Consider the following 6180-nt stretch of genomic DNA (forward strand, 5'->3'; position numbering starts at 1 on the left):
GTGTGTGTGTGTGTGTGTGTATTGACTGCACTCTCAGCCATATCACTCTTCTGATCACCTCTTATTGTCCCTTGTAACCACCTCTCTCTCTGTTTATGCTTATTGGTAGTTTCTTGACAGGAGAAGAGATAAGATAAACAAGTGAAGTTGTTTGTGAGTCCTTTATCTTGAAGACCAGAAGCTCCAATAGTTACTCATGATTAAAAAAAAAACAACTCCAGATAGATTTAGTAGCCCTTAGAAAATATTTCATTTCAGTCCACGTACATTTAACCTTTTGATTTATGCAATAAATGACAGCAGAAGATAAAATATGTTATCTACTGTTCACAGATTTTCCATTAGCACAATTAAAACCTAAAAAAAAAAAAGACATGTATATGTTTTACTTATTTACTTGATGGTAGTGTAAAGTGATGTGTCACTTATTTGGTGTTCTTTGTGCCAAATAATTTAACTATGAATTTTGCATCAATTTTTTGTAAAAAAAAAAAAAAAATCTTCACTTTTCTTGCTCTATTAAAATAACTTGATTTAAATACCATCTGTTCCTTTGTCACAGGCTTCATACGACCATTTTTAAAGTGTTTTTTGTTACTGCAGGTAAAAATCTCCAAGCTTAAAATGACAGGTATTGAAGGTCTGGATCGTCCAAAATTTAGAGCCTCAACAAAACAAAGGTTTTCAAAGTTAACTTCTTACATTTGCCTGCAGGAGTTCGTAAAGCGTAGCACTGACTGTTGTGACTGGTTGTTGAGGCAGTGCAGCCACTCCACTGATACAGCGCTGCAGTACTAGAAAAAAGCATATGAAGGCACAATTCTTAACACCCGAGTGATATTTTGTACAAAAATGCATTTACACACAGTAAGAGTGACCTGCAGCAGAGGAAAGACTGAATAAATGATCTCCTTTGTCAGTGTAAACATCTTTTATATCTGCAGTGGCATTTAGGGTGTGTTGTTATATACCAGCTGAAGCTCTGAGCTGTCCAGCGACCCATGTAGGCAGGTTGCAGACTGTCATAACACCCATTGCAAACTCACAGCCGCTTAGCCAACCAGTTAGGCTGAACATCAGTCTGACAGTCTCACTCTGGAGACACCCCAGGGTTCAGCCCATCTCACCTACCTGTCTGCTACTGGAAATTACTGCAGTGTTCCAGTGTACATGTGCGTAATGTACAAGAAGCTTTTGTACTGTGTTTTCCCAAAGTGCCCCTCCACCCCTTGTGTCGGTGCGTCTCTGAGATTCAGAATGTCGGCAAATAAACTCCGTGTGTGTGTGTGTCAAGGTGACAGGCTTCTGTGTCCTCAGAGAATGTGGTAATAAGTACAGTTGACGGCCATGTCAGGAGGTAGTGGGTGTCAACAGATAAAAGCGTTTGTATTTAAGCCAGGTTGCAGTACACTGTCGCTTCTGTCTCCCACCCTGTCACCTTGTGTTTCTTACTTTATCTCTCTCCTGTTACTCTTTGTCCATTTTTTTTCCTTCCTTGTCTTTTTTGTTGTTGTTATAGTCCAATCAGCCTCTGCTGAATTGAAATTCTTCCTTTCTCCACCTTCAGTCTCTCTCTTCCTCTACTCCTGTTCTGTGTGTTGATGATGCCATTCATTGGGACTGGTATTTGTTGATGAAGCCTGTATGTGTTTATATATGCACACCTCCCAGCATGATGACACTTTGCTGATGATGCTAGTGAGTTTGTGCATTTTGCGTGCTCCTATCATTGTGTGTGTTTGTTGTGCGTGCTGCAGCATGATGAGACCAGTCTTTGCTGATGAAGCGTCAGTTTGAGCCTCTGCAGACCTTTGCTCATTACCAGAGGAGAGACAAATGCACTGCTCCAGAGGGAGATAGGAACAGAAGGGAGGGGAGGTATTACAGATAGGCTAAAAGATCCAAAAAGGTATTTACACTAAGGTTACTGTACAATCTGTCAAAGCCTGTTCATTTTTTAAAACTATATTACCTTTAACAGTAGCGTACATTAAACTTAGATTTTAACTCACAATTGGACATATTTTTAAGTGCACCCTTGGCCTTGAAATTTATGGAACTGAACTAAATGTACTTTTTAAAAATTTTACAGACCAACTTCAAACCATTCAATAACAAAGACGTGCACTTCTTAAGCACAGCATCAAACCTGTTAAAACTGCAATCACACTGCAGCTAAGACTGGATTTGACATAACTTGGTTTGCAGTTGTCATAGTAACACATACTTTCCAGCACTACAGTACTACACTACTGTCAGAGCGGGGGGATTATTAGATAAAAAAAATAAAAGAAGAAAAACAAACTGGTGTACAGCTTTTCTTAGAGGGGATAAGTGTAGTGCCACATACCTGAGTGGCTGATCTAAAGGAAGAGCAAAGACAGCAAAACAGGTCTGCAGGTTCAAAAATATTGGGATGTACCACACATGTTTATGTGTGCATGAACTGAAGGGCGGCATAAATGCAATCCAAGTATGTCATTGCAGTGATTTTACTGTTTACCTCCTTTCTAACCAGTCGCAGTTTTTTCGCTTGATTTTTGAACATATTAAAAAAATTAGCCTACCAAATTGTATTTTAATTCAGTGTGATCACTGGAGCTCTACTCTGACAACATCTGGGGCTAATGTTCACATAAAAAAACACATTAATAATTAAACTGGTTAATATTTGCCTATCTTCATTTCAGAAGTGTACTCCAGTACATTAAACCATAACCGTGGGAGTAGCTGCTGAGGTGGGTTCAAAGTAAGCAGAAGCAGGTACGATGTGGTCGAAGGTGGACAACAGAATAAACTGTGCAAGGGATAAAATACAGCAAGACTTGCACACAAAAATAAGCAGGATAAAATAAATGAATAAATCTGTCACGAAAAATGGAACAGTGCCGCTCACTGGTCACAAACACACACAACTGAAAATGTACGTGTTTTTACACAATATTCTCAGAACTTTGAGTCGCCCACAAGTTTTCAACTGCCAAAGCCCATTGAGATACTACTTTTACTGAGCAACCAAGTTGGAGCACACAAACTGCAGCCCTGCCTTATATTGCTTGAACGTTAAGAAAAAAAAAATGTTCTAGCTTTAGTGTCGTGGGAGTTATGTGGCTATACATTTACAAGTAAGACACAAATGTTAGGAAGCAAGTGATGCACCTTTTGTTGCTCTCAGCTCAGAGGTTTGTTACAACAGCAACAAGCTTTGGTTCCAGCTGATACAGAGGTTGATCCTCACACTCCATTATTTCTTCCTTACTTTTCATCTCTCCCTCACTAACTAATGTGTTATTCCAAACTTGCTGACAGAGGCAGCCAGTAATGGCTTTAATACTGTGCACGCTAGAAATTAGGGGAAATGAATTGTGCTGAATCGCATCTTTCTCACCTTTCCTGCTCCCAACTGTTTCTCTTGTGCCATTGTCATGTGTCCTTCCTGCATCATACATTTATTTAATATTTTTTTGCATATGATTGAAGGCAGGAGGAAATTAATTAAACTTTAATAGAATCCACTCCATGGAGGCATGTTGACGCATGCATACACAAAAGCTGATTACTAAATCAAAACTCTTCACGACTGGAGTTCTGGAGAAAGCAGGTGGAAATTGGCAAAAAATTACTGCGTGTGCTTTTGTGGCTTAGTGAAGAGGGAGGTGCACAGAGGGGGGGCTGAGGGCCTTAAAGACTCTAAAGAAGAGAGCAATCAAAACAACAATCACTGTGGCATTGTTGAAAAATAAGGCTTGTTTCATTAACTAGTTGCTACTTAACAAAAGGATGGGGTGAGTGTGTGTGTTTGTGGGTTATTGATGTCACAAGGGATTCTTTCTTGATGGTGGGGTGCGTAGAGATTTTAATCTTATTACTAGCCTTTCCCTGTTTGGCAAATAGCTTTCCAACTGCTTGGGTAATGAACTGTTTGAAAGTGTTTTTCAGTACACACTAACATACATCACTCAGACACATAGATCGACAAACACATACACATACACACTTTTCGTTTTCTGATTCAGCCCCTTCTCCTGTGTGCTGAACAGAGGCCAGATTACCAGCTGTCCTTGTGGCTCAGACACCCAAACAAACACGCTTTTAGGAGCCAGCTGACTGTCAAGCGCCTCTCGTTCTGTGGACAATGTTTAGCTGGCCACAAGAGTAATGACAAACTGAAATGTGGATTTAGTTTCCCCTTTACAGTTATACATTAAAAGCCTAGCATTTCCTAAAGGACTGCATTTTGTCTGTCACATATACAAGCAAAAGCATTATTATCTGTTTTTGCCCATTGGCAGCGAGTTATAATAAGCTGCATTAGAGCTGCCTTTAAATCTTCTTATTTTGTGAAAAATCTGTGATTCTTCTTAATGCATCACTGTCAAGTAATTACAGTTGCTATTAAACTGTAATAAGGAGCATGCAATAGAGTTGGCAGCACAAATTACACGCTCTGCTGAAGTTCGGGTTAAAAGTTATTTTATAAAAGTTTGTTTTACATAATTTGAACTAAGCCTGTCAGGATAAACAATAAATCTCATTTTCATTTATCGGCTTTATCGTTTCTTCGTGTCTCTCTCTTTTTACTGAAAACTGGATGACAAAAGGTTCAACTCCGGTGCCCTTCACTGACCACTTCCTTTCTCTTTTCTCTTTAAAATCCATTTTAACCGTCCAAAATCGTGTTTTTGGATCGTTAAAAGCAGCTAAGCTGAGAAGCTAAGCTACGAGCTAAGCTAACAGGCCGACCTGGGGGAAAAAAAACTGTCTTGTCGAAGCTCCAAAATTCACGGTTGAAACCCGTGCCTTTGTCTAAAAATTGTTTTTCTCCGCAAAAAGAAGCTGAGAACTTGTTTATTGATTTTTTAAATTTTTTATTAAAAGCTTTGTGAGAAAAATGGTATGCTAAAGAGCTCAAAGCACACCAAGCATCTGCTATTTTGAGAACCGAAGAGAGACATCCCATGTCGTGTCAAGGGGCCTCCCTCCCATTTTTCTTGAAGAGACACGCTGCTCGCTCCCTCACTATCCATCCTTCGGTTCAAACAGTTTTATACTGCCATCCAGTGGTCTAAAAAGGTACACCTCTTAAAACAAATTAAACATTTCTTCTTGAATTTGACAATAATTACTAATTATTGTCAAATTTCCAACAATATTATCATTTATCGCAATCATTTCTGAGACAATTAATCGCCAGCAAAATTTGTTATCGTGACAGACCTAATTTGAACCTATAAGGACATTTTTTTTCTTTATATTAGGGCTTTAACAGACTACTCGAGTAATCTACACATCGATTCCTAGGACATTTATCGAGTTTTTTAATTTCACGTCGAGTATTCGTGGTGACGTCATTACGCCGCCATTACGTCATTGCATCACGTGTCACGTGATCCGCACCGGGCGTGGGATACAAAATGGATTCCTCCAAGCAGACGGATGGAGCAGAGCAGGCCCAGTCTTGACAAACAGGTAGAAATGCATCAATAGTCTGGAAATATTTCACCAAAGATGAATCTTCTGGTTCAACTACCGTAAGGAAACAGAAAATGGATCAACTTCTTGACTGTTTGGAGCTCGTTGCGACCCGGTGTTGCACCATATTCTGTGACCACCGTACATTGTGACCGTAGGGGGTGGTGTTGCATGCACTTTTGCAGGTCACAGAATATGGTGTAACACCGGGTCCAATCGACTGAACCAGAACCAGCTTCCTCTGATCTTGTGTCACAAACTAAAAGCAAAAATTATTAATCTCTAAACCTATAAAAAAATCTATAAACATATTAACCTCTAAAACTGGTGATGGTAAAGCTGGCGGTGGTGCGGGGTGGTCGTCCGCCCCACTGTTTTAAAGTTTCATTTTTGACGTGTTGCACTCTTCTTTCACTTTTGCAGTTTAATAATAACTAATAGTTTTTGTTTTCCTGTGACTTATTTGCAGTATGATAAATGGTAGGAGCATAATATGCTCCCAATGTTTTGTTGGTCTTTTTTTTGTAAATAATGACGTTTTTTGTGGTTTTATTTATTTATTTATTTTTGTATCTTTAGATCCTATGATGTCATCAAGTACTCGAGTTTTACTCGAGTTTTATCATGTTAATGTCGAGTTTAAAAATTATGTACTCGTTCAACCCCTAATAAATATATATATATATATATATATATATATATATATAT

The 6180-nt window shown here is 38.9% G+C and overlaps 1 protein-coding gene across 1 annotated transcript in view; it reads left to right on the forward strand.

The window, feature by feature from the left end:
• exoc4 (exocyst complex component 4) overlaps positions 1-6180 on the forward strand; it is a 125411-nt gene that overhangs the window by 114651 nt on the left and 4580 nt on the right. The window lies entirely within an intron of this gene.

Source organism: Nematolebias whitei, chromosome 22, assembly GCF_014905685.2.
Source record: "Nematolebias whitei isolate Nwh7 chromosome 22, NemWhi1, whole genome shotgun sequence".
Lineage (NCBI taxonomy): Eukaryota > Metazoa > Chordata > Actinopteri > Cyprinodontiformes > Rivulidae > Nematolebias > Nematolebias whitei.